The following is a 15748-nucleotide window of genomic DNA, read 5'->3' on the forward strand; positions in this document are numbered from 1 at the left end:
GAGCAGAGAGGGGAGGAAACAAGGGTCATTATCCATCTAACCCAGGTCGGGCTAAAACCAAAGGCTAATATCATTTTCTTTATATAAGTCCAACTGAGTTTGTCAAAGGCTTTGGAAAGGTCAATTTTCAATAACATACCTGCCTGTTTGTTTTTCTTGAGAGAGTGGATGGTTTCATGAGTGAGAATAATGCCATCCAGAATTTGGCGACCTTCAACATACCCAGATTGCTCTGGGGAGATGAGAAGAGGAAGGAGCGCTTTGAGGCGATTGGCTATGACTTTCGAAATAATCTTATAGATGACATTGCAGAGGGCAATGGGTCTAAACTTCTCCAGAGTGCTGGGTTGCGCAACTTTAGGAATAAGGGTGATAAAAGTTGCATTGAGTGAAGGGAGTAACCAATGCATGGCTCTAGATTCTTCTACCACTTTCCAGACATCTATTTTGATTAGATCCCAAAAGTGGTGGTAAAAGTTGGACGTGAAGCCGTCAGGTCCTGGTGCTTTCCCAGCCTTCAGTTGGTTTGATGCCTCTTCAACCTCCTTGATGGTGACTGGTCTTAGCAATAATTGATTGTGCTCCTCCGTTATGAGTTTGGGAATATGCTTGAGTATCTCATTGGTTGCATGCTGTCTGTCTGTGGGCTGCTCTTGATGAACAGTTTTGAAGTGATTTGTAAGCTCTCTCTCTCTGTCTTCCTGTTTCTCCATTGTATTTCCCTGTGAGTTTTGAATGTGAGAGATTGTATTGTTCATTCTTCTCTGTATGGTTGTACGATGAAAAAACTTGGTATTTCGTTCCCCTTCTTTTAACCATCTGATTCTTGATTTCTATTTCCACAGTAGTTCCTCTTGTCTGCTTCTTTCATCTAGTTGTGTTAGAAGTAGTTTCTCTTGTTTAGCATGCTCCTCTGTTCTGCCTTCTAGGATAATCTTTTGTTGTAGCTCTGTCATGCTCTGCTCAAGAGCTTTTTTCTCTTGAAGGATGTTGCCAAAGATGGTATAGTTCTAGGTTTTGATTTGTTTTTTAATATGCTTCAATCTTTGTTGGAATTGGTACATAAGAGAGCCCCCATTGGGAATGAAACTTTCCCACACTGTTTTGACCACATTATTGAACGCACGGTGAGTGAGCCAGAAAGCTTCAAACTTGAAAGGTCTTTTGTTTGAGTTTCCAGGATTTTTCCATTGTAGAGAGATGGGCCAATGATCCGATCCAGCTAGGGGAAGGATTGAGGCGCATATATCTCCACCAAGATGGACGAAGTTGTCGGAAATTAGAAATCTATCCAACCTAGATGCTATTTGCTGTGTGCCTGTTCTCTTGTTGTTCCAGGTGAAAATTCCGTTGTCAAAAGGTAAATCTGTTAGTCTATTTTGTTGAATATAGACGTTGAAGTCATTGCTTTCTTTTTCCAGTTTTCTTCTGCCCCCCAATTTTTCCTCCAGCCGTGTGATCATATTGAAGTCTCCACCTGTTAACCAAAGTGGATGAGTTCTTGGAGCATTAATAATTTCCAATGTTTCTAATTGCTTAAGTTTTTGTGTACTTTCCTATGGGAAGTAAACATTGGTTAAATGCCCATGTATATTGGTGCCAATTAGGTGGAACATTGCATGTATGAAGTGGTGCGAAGCATAGAAATCTGTTAAGGTAATATGATGAGTATTCCATGCTATGGCTAACCCTCCCAAGGCACCTGTAGCATCTACTGTTATTGTTTGACATCTTGCCCAGGCTTTGGATAATATGGATTCTAAAGTGCTGGTGTTGCACTTTGTTTCTTGCATGAATACAATGTATGGTTGTTCTTTCTGAATCACGTTCTTCAACATTCTGTACTTCCCGGGACCATTAAGTCCTCTTACATTCCATGAGATTAGCTTCATGATTGACTGATAGGTAAGGATCGATAATATTTGGTCAACTTGGAGCATCTACCCGATTCTACTAGCATTTCCCCAATTAAAATGGTACGTTGTAGATCTGTCTTTCTGCCTCTTTTCTTCCCCTCCTTAATGATATGTTTCCCATCCCATCAGCCTCCTTGTTGTATGCCCAGAGTATTATGCTGATGCATTCGTGTGAGCACTACTTCTAGATTTTCCAGTTGTCTTTCCAGTATTGTGTCGAACTCTTTCCTTTTGTAGGCTTGTTCTAGACTGAAAATGTCTATTTCCCCGAGATCGAAGCTTTCTGGTTCTTCTTCCATTAGGCTTTGCTGACTGTCTCTTTCTTGCTGGGTGAGTGACTGAGAAGGTTCTGCTTGAATATCATCAATGTCCATAATCTTATCAGACCATAGTGCTTTGTTCTGACCAGGGTTGGTGTTGAGTTGCAGATCTAAGGCAGGATTTTCAGAGGAGATCAAAGGTAGTGGGCTTGGCACGGTTTAGAATAACTACTCGCACGACGAGCTACGACCTTGCTCAGGATTGAACACAAGACCGGTCCGTCATGACGAGGCCAACTTTACCACTACGCCGCCTCCACGACCTTCCTTTCTCTACTTACCCTTTGCTTATTCTATCATTTTTTCGTCACTTTCCTTTTTTGCATTTAAGCTAGCAAACCCTTTTCCTTTTTTTTATTTTACAAAAACAAACTATCTAAATCTACCCTTATAACCTCCAAGGACTCAAATTAAACTGATGAGCACCTTATTATTCTCTACCTAACTACTGATCTGCCAAGATTAAACAGTTTGTCTAGATCTTTATTCTTTAACTATAACATTAAATTTAAAGCATGAAGCAGTCAAGATTAAACATTTTGACTATCATGGGTTGTGGCATTTAAGACAAGCTGCACACAACAATTATTTTGCAGAAAAAATAGTAGTGGCATTTAGACTTTCTCACTTTCAGAGTTTATTTGTTTTCTTTTCTTTCTAACCTAACATTTTCTTTTTGTCTTCATTTTTTAGGACATCTAACCTAACATTTTCTTTGATATGGACATTATCACCAAGATATATTTTAAACTAACATTTTATTCACTATTGTTATGTCCATATCCTAACTTAACATTTTTTCAAATATTCTATCTTATCAAAACCAAAAATGCTACAACATGATACATTAGGCTAAGAGTGTCACCTTGGGGTGCACCAGTGTTGTTTGTGAAGAAGAAGGACAGTACTCTTAGGTTATGCATTGATTGCATGCAATTGAACAAGGTTACCATCAAGAACAAGTATCCATTTTCAAGGATTGATGACTTGTTCGATCAGTTGAAGGGAGCAACAATGTTATCAAAGATTGATTTGAGATCTGGATATCATCAGGTACACATTAAGGAAGAGGACATATACAAGACAACTTTCTAGAACAGGTACGGGCATTATGAGTTTGTTGGAGTTCCATTTGGTTTCACTAATGCTACATCTAACTTTATGTGCTTGATGAATAGTGTGTTGCATCCTTATCTGGACAAGTTTTCTATTGTGTTCATTGATGATGTCTTGATATATTCTAAAAATGAGGAAGAGCATGTCAAGAATTTAGCAGTAGTGTTGAGATTGTTGAGAGAGCATCAATTGTATGCTAAGCTTAGAAAATGCAGTTTCCTTCAGAGAGAGGTACATTACTTGGGGCATGTAGTCTTCAAGGAAGGTATCGGAGTGGATCTAGAGAAGGTGAGGGCTATCATGGAGTGGGCAGCTCCTAGAAATGTGGAAGAGGTAAGATAATTTATGGGGCTAGCAGGTTACTATAGGAGGTTCATCAGGAACTTCTCTCGGAGTGCATATCTTATTACGTCATTTCTTAGGCAAGGTAGGAAATTTTAAGGACAGAGGAATGTGCAGTGAGTTTTGAGTAGCTAAAGCAGTTGTCGACAAATGCTCCGGTGTTAAAGATTGTAGATCCAGACAAGGATTTCGTGACATGTATAGATGCCTACAAGAGAGGACTTGGTGGAGTTCTTAAGCAGGATGGATAGTTGGTATGCTATGAATCACGAAAACTAAATGAGCACAAGTGGAATTATCTAACACATGATCTTAAGCTGGCAACGATCATTCATGCGTTGAAAATTTGTAGGCATTATCTTCTTGGAAGGAGGTTTGTATTGATGAGTGATCACAATGGGTTGAGATACTAATTCGGTCAACCAAACTTGAATGCCATGCAAGCTAGATGGTTGGCCACGATTAGTGAGTTTGACTTTGAGATCGGGTACATCAAGGGTAAGGAGAATAGGGTTGCAAATGCTCTAAGCAAGCAGATACAGGTGAATCATATAACAACTATGAGTTCTTATGGGATGGAGTTACAAGATCAGATCTTATAGGTAGGTTAGTAGGATGATAGGTACACAGAGCTTATGCATAGGTTAAAACAAAGTACAAGTACAAGTACAAGTGCGGGTACAGGTGATCAGGATGTGGACTATCATCTTACAGTAGATGGCTTGGTCAGATTTAGGGACAGAATATATGTGCCAGATAACAATGAACTCAAGAAGCTCGTCTTGAGGGAATTTCATGCTAATTCGTATTCAGGTCACCCAAGATATCAAAATACATTGACAGCAGTGAAAAAGTTTTATTATTGGCTGAATCTAAAGAAGGACATGACAGAGTTTGTGGCTAGATGCTTGGATTGTCAACAGGTAAAGATAGAATTTAATCATCCAAGTGGACTACTACTACTGACTGTGATTCCAGAGTGGAAATGGGAGGTCATTTCCATGGATTTCATTACAGGTTTTCCGAGGACATCTAGACAACATGATTCCATCATGATTATGGTGGAAAAGTTAGAAAAGGTAGTGCACTTCATTCCAGTGAAGTGTACTTGTTCAGCTAGTGATGTAGCACTAGTATTCATAAGATCTGTGGTCAGATTGCATGGTGTTCCAATGAAGATTGTGTTAGATAGGGATGCTAAGTTCACTGCCAAGTTTTGGAAGGAGTCATTTGCAGGTTTCATGACGAAGTTGGCCTTCAGTACAAATTATCATCCACACACATATGGACAGACAGAGATGGTCAGTAGGATATTGGAAGATATGTTGAGGATGTATGTGATGCATCAGCAGTGGAGGTGCGAAGAGTATCTTCCACTAGTTAAGTTCTCTTACAACAATGAGTATCAGGAATCACTGAGGATGAGTCTGTTTGAGGCATTGTATGGGTGGAGTTGTAATACTCCCATTAGTTGGAGTGATCCAGTTAACATGGTGTTGATTGGACTATACATGTTGGTAGAATGGAACAGGAAATGTAGGTAATAAAGAAGAATATGAAGACAACATGGGACAAACATAAAAGTTATGCAGACCGGAACAGGTTGTTTAAAACATTTCGGGTTGGGGAATATGTGTACTTGCGCATCAAGTCAAAGAAGATATCCTTTCGGATTGGATCATGTGCCAAGTTGTCACCTCGGTTTTATGGACCTTTCAAGATTCTTGGAAGGATTGGACCAGTATCCTATCAACTTGCACTGCCTCCAACTGTGAAAATCCATGATGTTTTCCATGTGTCATTGCTTAAGAAATATGTTAAATATGTTGATCATGTGATTGACTGGTCTATATTGCAGGTGGAGCCAGATGGAGAACTCCAGCTTGAACCTCAATGTATATTGCAAAGAAAAATTCTCATGCTCTGGAGCCGAGCATTGGGCCCAATGAAGCTACATGGGAGATGACAGACCATATGCGGTCTATGTATCCTTCTTTATTCGTTGGTTGAATGAATGTTTTTGTATATGCTTTGGTGTGATGTTTTGGTATATTCACATACGTATATGGATGTAAATATCACCATGAGTTGTGTTATAAAGCTCCAATAAGAAGTATTGGTGTCATGTTATTATGGTTGTCATGTTGTTATGTTGTCATGTTGGTTTGATTTTCAATAGTTTTAACATTGTAAATATTGCATCGAACTAAGTTATAAATCTCCATGGGCAGTATGTTTTGCTTGCAACAATTTAGTTGGTTGTAGGTGTTGCTGAACACCAAGGAAAGTGTTCCCCCAAGTGGGAGGGTTATGTAACAACCCTGGTGAAAATTACATGTATTAAAATTTAATAAAGGAAAAATAATAACCACAGTTATGGGACACTTATTCCAAGTTGAGTGTTTGGAAATACATCCTAGTGTGAATGTTCATTTGGTTTATTATGACTAAGGAAATTAGAAAAGGCAATGGAAAAGGCTTTGGAAATGCATGAGGTATTAATTGGAATTTTATTTATGAAAATAAAAGAAATTAGGAGAAAAGGAAGTTGAAAGGTCACAGGTTGCATGTGAGGAGGAAAATGAATGAAAATAATGGAAAATTGAAGAAAATAGAAGCCTCATTAATAAAAAGGCTTTTGAGGATCAGTTGGTAGCTTTTGTCAGTTCAATTTTGGAACTCTCTCTCTATTCTATCTCTCTCACACTCTTGGAGACTTAGAGTTTTCATGGATAACTTCATCATTGGATCAAGACAAACAATGAAGGCAAGAGGAAGCAAAGATCAAGCAAGGAAGAGTAGGATCAAGCGTCTACCGCAGATTATATGCAGGTATTGAGTTGCATGTATGATTTCCTTGCTAGTTTTTCAAATTCATGGTTATGCATGTGTCATCTTAGTTCTCTTGTTGTCATTGGCATGTATTTTTCCAGGTGTGACAGTGTTCTTCAACCTTGCCTTTCCATTTATGGATAGCCATGGTGTGATGGGTTCTCATGTTTTTGGTTGAGTTGGATTGTCGGATGGATTCGAAACTGAGTGAGGTGGATCTCTGAAAGAAAGAACATGTGGCCTAGTGATCCTTGAACCAGACTGTGGGTTGCAGTAAAGCTGAATTTTGTGTTACCTCGGTGGACCTAGAAATCCTCGACCGGTGAATGACAAGATATACGGTAAAGCCTAGAGGTGGGTGATCTCCGTCAGGCCTAGGAATCTTGGGATGGGATGTATGGTAAATCATGGAGGGTGGAGTCTTGGTTAGGGCCTAGTGATCCGGTGTAGATTGTAGTAAATCCCAGAGATTGGAGTCTCGGTTAGGGCCTAGCGATCCGGTGTGGATTGTGGTAAAGCTTAGTGACTAGGAGACAGGAAAATTCCTCAGGGTGTAGGTAGAGAAACTCTGGTGGCATCCATGCTTGTTTTAGCCTAGTGATCCGGTGAGGATTGCAATAAATCCCGATTTTTTTTATGAGGTTGAGGTGGTGTAGCCTCTGGAATCCCTTATTGAGTTTTGGTTATGAGTCCCACATTCATGCTTGGAATATGGCATGGGGATGATTGGCTAAAAGAAATATTTGGTTCAGCCAATCTATGGTCCGGTGTGTTAGTGTCAATATTTTCATCCTGCCATTAGTGATCAAAAATCCTCTTCTCATATCATTTTAAGGGTCTGATTCAGTAATTTTTTATCATTCCACTAGTTCATGCAAAAAAATTAGTCACTGATGGTAGTACTAGTCCAAAAACATCACTCTTCCCTAAATTTGATTACTTGTTGGCATAGTTTCATATCTTGTTGACTATACATCATCCATAAAGTTATTTTTATCATGCCATTTGTATCAGTCATGAGGTCATTATGTCATCTTGAAATTCCTTCAAGGTCTCATTAGGCCTTTAGGGTTTTTCAAGGTTTCATTAGGTCATTAGGGTTGCCAAGGTTCCATTCCATTGCATAAGACCAACAAGTAAAGGGTGATCAAATAACATCCCTTCACCATGTGAAGATGATTTGTAAAGAGAAATGTTTATTTCATTATGTAAATGTAATAATTTCACCATCCCAAGCTGTTAACTCGGTGTTCTAAAGATGCCAAACCATCAAAAGATCAATTTTTCAAAGGAAATAGTCAAATGAAAGGGTAAAGTTTCAAAGGGTTAAGTGCATGCCAAAGGGAGTTGTTTTTCCAAGGGTGTCCAAATCATCATTTTCCATAAGCACTAAACCCTAATTTCCTCACCCATTGAGCTAGGGTTGGCTATGAAATCAGATACATATGAGTATATGAGGCATAAGGAAGGTCATTTCAGCGAGTATGAGGTCATTCCAACTCATACACATCATGTCTCCATCATTTTTCAGTAAGTCATTCCAAGGGACAAATCATTTGCCACACATAGGGCCGATTTTTCTTCAAACTATGTTTTAAACCAAACAGGGAATAATTTGGAAATAGTGAGAGAGGTTTTTTTCCAAAATATGCCAAGGAAGAAAAAGTTCCTTCACTTTTTATACAGGTTTCATGGTTTTAGAGAAATGTCAAAAATACAGTTGCTACAAGAGAGCTGCTGCACTTCTGGAGTGACCTTGGGAAAATAAATATTTCTCCTAGCTAGGGTGACCAAATGACTTTCTTGATGATTCAAATGATAACTCAACACAGATCGTTTTCCAATGAGCTATCATGAGCTCAATTTGGAGTTGAGGAAGACCTCCAAAAGTTGACTGCAACATCACTCTGCATTTTGGCATTCTCATTCTGCACATTTTGACTAGTCTTGGGAGATTAAGCTTTTGATAGGGAAAATGAGCTCCAAATTGAAAAATTCAAGATGTTCTGGAAATTAGACTTGACAAGCTTTCCAACGAGCTATCCCATGCCCAATTTTGACATCAAGAAGATAGTCAAAAGTGGACTTGAAGTGGTGTTGCGCTTTTGGCAGTGGCGCTGCGCTTTTGGCAGGAGGGATAGAAAACCCTCAAACTCTCAAGAAAACTTAAAATTTCTCTCTCCTTCCATCTTTGCAAGTAATTTGACATCCCTCACTTCAGTTTTGGTTTGCAAATCCAATGTTTAAGCATCATTTTCCATGTTTAATATGAAACCCTAAAATCTCCCTAATGATGCCTAAAACCATAAATCCTCACTGTTCATCCTATCACCTATCCCTACAGTTCTAAATTCCCCTATCCCTATTTCCCTATCACCTTATCCATTTTTCCCTTTACCCCTATTCCATATTATTCCCATTCCCTTTGTCCCTCTTCCCCAAGATCAAATCTCAAGCAAACAAACCCTCCCTCTCATTTCCTACTTCTCCATTCATTTCCTAGCCACAAGCTCATCTCCCATCCCCTCATTCCTAAAATCACTTTCACTCATTCCCTTCATACACCTCAAGCTTGCAAACATGGACCAGGAAGACCGAGACTATGAGGAGGAAAACACAAGCAGTGACACCTCAGCAGATAGAGCTAGGCAACAGAGAAAACCACACAAGGGAGGAGGATAGGCTTAGGATGTTGGCTGAAGCTTCCTTGGCTCATCGGAGCACTTGATTATGGTGCTTCTCACCAATTTTGGGAAAATTTGGAGCAATTTTTGTCATTTGCAAATTTTGGAATTTAATACACAGAAAAACTGCCTATAAGCGGCGCTGCGCTTTTCCTAGGGGCACCCAATGAAGAAATGGTTTGCATTTTTGGATTTAGAGCGATAAGGACATGCACCCTAGCAAGTTTCAAATTTTTTGGAGTAGAACTGGTCCACCAAAAGGTCAAAAAAACCCTAAAAATGACCTTTTTGCCAATTTTTGGACACACAGAAGCAATATTGGGAGAATCAGGTTTTGAGGGGTCAAATGAGCTTCAAATTCAGTAATTCTAGGTTTTTTGGAAATGAGACTTGAATACCTTTCCAATGAGCTATCATGGGCTCAATTTGGATTCTGGGAAGGCCTCTAAAAGGGACCTGAAAGTGGAACTGCACTTTTGCCCACTGGCGCCGCGCTTTTCACAGTTTTTGCTCAAGGTTGCTATTTTTCCAGTTTTTGACTGTAATCATGGATTCTCTCTCATGGTGGATAATTTACCTATGTAAATGATGTCATGGCTTGTAAATATGATGGATAAATAGTACTATAAGGTAGATTCATTGCTTAGGAGGTAGTTTGAGCAAATGAATCAGTTTTTCACTTTTAGAGGCAAGTTGTTGAGATGCCTATATTCTTGTTTTCTTGTTTAGTGTTGGTTAGATTAGCTCCTCATCTTGGGGATTCGACCCCTGAGTATGGGAGGAGGTTGAAACAATGCCTATATCTTCTTCTTCTTCCTCATTGTAAAGGGTTGGACTCAGTTGGATGCTCAAAGCTTGATTGCACATCATTGTAAGCAGTTTGACAAGGAGATTAATAAGATTTGCAGCTATTTTTATGGGATCCCTGTGGTATGGATTTTTAGTACAGTTTCTTCTTTTGTGATCATTTGTTTACATGTTTTATGTATGACATCATTCATTTCATTGCTTCTAGTTGAATGTTTTCAAGTTTGATAGGTAGAATCCATTGTATCAGTGCTCTGCCTTGGGAAATCATTCAAAATTTCATGTTTTCTACTGTTTAAGAAGGATACATGATTGTCAGATGCCCTTCTTAGCACCTCATTAGTCTTAAACACCTCACACCATCAAGCCTAAAGTGCTAAAGCCTATGCCTACCTTGCCCCATAGAACACCCTGCATTTCTGACCTAATTTCCCAGACCTAAACTGCTCGCTCCTCCTGATCCGAAAAACACCAACAAAATTCAATCAAAACCTTCGAGCTACTATACCTAGTCTAAAATCCTTTACCTAATCCAGTCATCTTGACTGAGATCCTTACGGAGAGAGCCCTCTCTCGGCCTAGTAGGGCTAGCTACTTGGCTAAGCTTGGTTTGTGGTTACCCTAGCATTGCCTCCCTTCAGCCTGAGGTCAATCTAGGTGATAACAAGGTGGTTTGTGGAAGTCCCAAACCTGGTTGGCTTCTAGATCCATTAATAAGAGTTCCTTTCCTTGGTATTTTATGAGCAAATGTATTAGTTCATATGTGGCATTTACGGATTATGTATCCCTATTATTTTTGTTGTTTATATGATGGTTATGGGTATGTTTTATGACAGTAATGATGTATGTATTTCATCAATTTTTTATTTGTGAATGAATGAAAAATCAATATATGACCTTGTAGATTATAATTTATAATGTAGCTAATGTGATAAGGAATCAATGCTTCTTAGTGATTCTCAGATAAGTATGAGGCCCCTATGCTTAGATATGTTCTTGTGACCTATAGAATGCATATTTGCGACAAGTTTGACGAATTCTTATCATGGCTAGTAGGGGTCTAGCCAAGTATTTGTTCAAATATTTGCATTAGTATCATTGTCTCGATGTTACTTTTCATTCCTAAAGGTTTCATGGAGTTCTAGGCAGTGGCCTAAGTCCTGGCCCTGGAAAGGTGACACATAATATGAGGCCGCAAGCTCAAAACTAGATGAAAAAGACCTCAGTCGCTTGCATGCCCATGATATGAGAGCGACTGGAGGGCCCCAGGCGCATGCATGCCCTTGTCATGGGAAAAATTGAGGCTGTAGGGAAGTGAAGTGTTAAGTAGTCTCAGGGGTTGATCACCTAGAAGGGTTGGTTGGCTCTTGTAGGTTTTGTGACATGTGCATAAGGTCAGATTGGTTGTGTTGTGTTGGTTCGAGTTCCCTAACTGTACATGGCGAGTTGAATCAAATTGTAGTAGTCTCTCGTCATATGTCTACCCTAGCGAACTGATCAGCTTGGGTAAATGTGGGAGGAGGGTGTTACATACATTCAAATTTTGGAGCCTACTTCACCATCGTATCTAGTGTCACATTGGTCGTCAAATGTCATTTCAAGTCAATCTATGTGTTTCAAGTGTTCTTGATCATCCTTATGTTTCGTCACATCATTTATAACATCTCTAGTGCATTTCATGGTCCTAGCACCTTTATTATTGTAAAACAAAACTTTTTGGTCGCAGTCACATACACTGTATTTATTGTACTTTGGGAATATACGAAAAGTGGATTTTTTATATCTATTCATCATTTTTCAAGCTTGTCTAATTTTTCTTGATGAGTTGGTATGTGTTGCACATGATTTTGTGCTTAAAATCAGTGTGTTCACCCCTTGTTCTGTCTCCCGGACTTAGGAAAATTTTAGTTGCAAAGTGACCCTATTAAGGCAAGAAGTGCTTGAGCACACTTTTAAGCTTGATCATGAATCCTTCCTTGTTTGGAAGTGCGCCTTGCGCCTTGCAAGAGCACATGGTGCACTTCTAAGCATCTTCCCCCTTCCCTTTTCCAAATTGTGCCCTTTGAAAAACCAAGTCTTCCTTTGAGTGCACTCCTTCGACTTGAAGAAGTGCGCTCGCTCGGAGTGCATGAGCACACCTCGAAGGCTCAAGGCTTAACCCATTTAGCCTTCAACAATGCACCCTGTGATCTCCTTGACCCTTTGAGTGCATGAGCACACTCTGAAGACCTAAATCCTCATCCTTCACCCTTCAACACTACGCCCTGCACCCTTATTTGCCTTCTTGAGCACCTGAGTGCACCTCGAAGCCCTTAAGCCTCACCCTTCAGCCTTCAGCTATATTCCATGCACCCTTCTTATCTCCCTTGGGCACAAAATGCACTTGGGAATCCTAAAGCCTTCTCCTTTGTCCTTCCAACATGTGCCTTGCACTATCCTTTGAGTGTCTCTCTCTCTTGAGTGCATGAGCACATCCCTTCAGCCTTGAAGTTTCTTCCCTTCATCCCTTCAGCCTTTCGAAGTGAGCCCTTGCACCCAGAAGCTCTCCTTACCTCTCCCAAGCACATTTTTAAGGCATGAATAGAAAATATGCATGCCAATATGTTAGACTAGGGGATTTTCAGGTTGATGGTTACTTTCCATGAGTTATTGCAATTACAGGTATTCCAGGAACAACATAGCAAGTATGCATGAAGAAGGTTGTGCAAAGAAGGCAACCAATGGAGGCATTCAAAACAAATAAAACATTGAACTCTTGATGATCGAATTACCCTAAAAGATCCATCAGAACAAATACCCTTTGGAGGGTGAAGATATCAACGATAGGAAGTTGCATTCAGAACAAAGACACGAGTGGAAGCCATATCATCTATTGAAGAAATTCCATGTCATTAGTCACTATAAATCCCAGTCATCAATGATAGTGACTTGTGATGCCTCATCACATGATGATGTGAAAGTTATGATGTAATTGTGTAATCATTGTAAAGACAAATAAGTGGAAGTCCAAGAGACATGTATGGACAAAAGATCCATAGAAGTCCAAAAGACATGTAATACCAAGAGTCATGTGTAATTCCAAAAGCCATTTGGAAGACCAAAGGTCCTAGAAATTCAAAGGTCATTAGAATTTGGAAAGCCAAGAGTTATTAGGATATGAAAGGTCATGCCTCAAGTTATAAAAGGATTTTCATTTCTAATACAAAGTAATTATAGCCTTGGCTTCTCCCACAAGCATTAGAGAGAAAGAGTTAGTACCTTTGGGGAGAAAGTAGTGGCTCTAAGACTACTCTTTGAATATTTATGATTCATATTCACTTTCACATGTACTAGAGTAATTGAAATATTTCGGTGACTTTGGTGCTTAACTTACTGAAAATGGGTTGTAATTATTTGACGACCGTGGCATCTATGTGAACTATTTTGCTTGATATTCAATGATTCTTCTCATATATGCACGTGTATTCATTAGATTAGTACTATTACTTTTATTTTAGAGGCTCATTTTATGCCCATTTGTAGTGAAAAAAACTTGATACATCTGCAATCGAACATTCAGAAGGAACACTCTCTTGCTCATTTAGAAGTACATATGCGCTTCTCTCTAGTGTTAACTGCTTAAGCCAAGGAAAATATTTAAGTAAATGACAATCAAGTTGTATTCCAGATAGTACTCCTACACCAAATGGTGTGAAGTCTACACTACAACAAAAAAGGTCATTGGTGAGGGTCAAAAAATGTCATCATAAGCTCATTGGTGACAGTAAAAAGAGCCTTCGTCACTAAAAACTGAATGTCACCAAAGGTGCTATCACCAAAAGTATAGATGTTGTGGTGACATTCATGGTTCGTCATCAATAATGATTTATAATGGCGGATAATGACCGTCACCATTTCATATGAGAAATGGTGACAAACCTTAGCCTCCATCACCAAAAAAATGAACGTCACCAAAGGTGGCGTCACCAAAAGTAAAGTTGTGGTGACATTCAAGGTCTGTCACGAATAATGATTATAATAACAGATAGTGATCTTCACTATTTCATATGAACAACAACAATTTATGGTGATGGACCTTTTATGTCCATCATTATTGATGCATATATATGGTGGCATTCATTGACCGTCACCATTTCATATTTTGGTGAGGGTCCAAAAATGTCACCATAAGCTCATTGGTGACGGTCAAAAGAGTTTGTCACCAAAAATTGATCACCACCATTCCATATGAATATTAGGGCACAATGGAATCGAACCACCAACCTCCTGTTTTTAAAGCAGATGCTCTTCCATTGAGCTAGCACCCTTTAAACAAATAGACTTTAAAAAATTAGACCTTGAAACTTTATAAATTGTAAATTCTACAACTTTCAATAAATTATAAAACTTTATAATGTCTTGGCAAATCTTTTACTAAACAATCAAAATAGCATCAAAGTTGCAGGTCCCTACCTAATGGTTATGAAAGTTATGAAAAGTGGGTGGAGGGAAAAGTAGTTACTTATAATATATACTCAATATGTTTAGTTGAATACTCAATTAGAAGTGCAACTTTGAATACATTTATAACCTATAATTATCAAACCTAAAATCTGCAATTACATCAAAGATTGATTTCTCACCTTGTGAATCATCTAAATTTGTTGTGACAGCATAAAAATATGCCTCTAAAAGACTGATTTTCATGCCAAAAAGTAAAAAACAGTGAGTATATATGATGCAATTATGAATAATGAGCTACATTCTTAAATCCTACTAGCTATGGGGTCTAGAAAACTAATTAGGAGTGCTTCTCGTTATTAATTAATTCAAGGTGTCAAAATGCAATGATGAATAACAATGATTCTGAAATATAACCTCTAAACAGATGTTAAACTTGTAAGCACAAAGTTTGGCTAATATCCATTATACCAACAAAATATCTAAGGGGCATTCAAACACCAAGCATGAGTATCACATGACTAATTAGAATGGGATATTGGAGCAGAAAGTGCATCCGCAGGGATCCATTGCCAAAAACCAAAAACTAGACTCATTACCAATCTGAGTTTCATGCACAACCAAAAAGTGTATATGATCCTAGTGCAATTGCACTCGCGTTTTTACCTGTGGTGGCAATATGTCAGCTTGTAGCTATAAAAACTTATTCCTAAGCCTTTCCTAGCCATCAGTTCTCCATACACAAAGCTGCAGTGCCAAACATCCCAGGAGTTATTACATTAGCGTCATCATGCTAAAAGTCAGCTAAAATAATTATGCACCCTAGGTTTGGATTACAGCTACAGGTGTATCATGTAGAAAATACCTGAGCATATGCTCCTCATGATACAAGAATGTTCAGTGCATGAGAAATGGCAAGCCCAGTCACTCGCTTTTGATGTCCTTTAAGTTATCTCTTTACCTGCATCCAAAAGGCATTTTATTCAAATTTACATGCAAGTGCCTCCAAAAGGGGTTTGATTGTTGAAAATTCCACCAAAGTTTGAGCCAAAACCCCATCCACTTGAACATTGTAAATTTGAATTGTAGAGTCTTCCATGCCAATAGAAATTATGTTGTTGTCCTGTGGGTGGAAAGCATGAAAATTTGTTGGTGGTGGTGATGCCATGAAATTTGTAATTGTCTGCAGAAAACGCAATGAAGCACAAAGTGATAAAACTATTTAAAGAGAAGTTCCTCATAATATAGTAAATAAATAGATATATACTTGTCATTCAACATTTGAAGCATT

General features: G+C 38.8%; 1 long non-coding RNA gene across 1 annotated transcript in view; it reads right to left on the minus strand.

Annotated features, from left to right (window-relative positions):
• Positions 1–15635, minus strand: part of LOC149167692 (uncharacterized) — an 89384-nt gene extending 73749 nt beyond the window's left edge. Inside the window, exons 1-2 of the long non-coding RNA XR_016260573.1 lie at positions 15323–15635; positions 15124–15204 (exon numbers count right to left, since the gene is read on the minus strand). This is a non-coding gene — a long non-coding RNA (uncharacterized LOC149167692). The remainder of the gene's footprint in view (positions 1–15123; positions 15205–15322) is intronic.
• Positions 15636–15748: the final 113 nt, after the last annotated feature.

Source organism: Pinus tabuliformis, chromosome 5_1 (genome assembly GCF_031772625.1).
Source record: "Pinus tabuliformis cultivar Carrire ecotype Pingquan chromosome 5_1, CPIR1, whole genome shotgun sequence".
NCBI classification, from domain to species: domain Eukaryota; kingdom Viridiplantae; phylum Streptophyta; class Pinopsida; order Pinales; family Pinaceae; genus Pinus; species Pinus tabuliformis.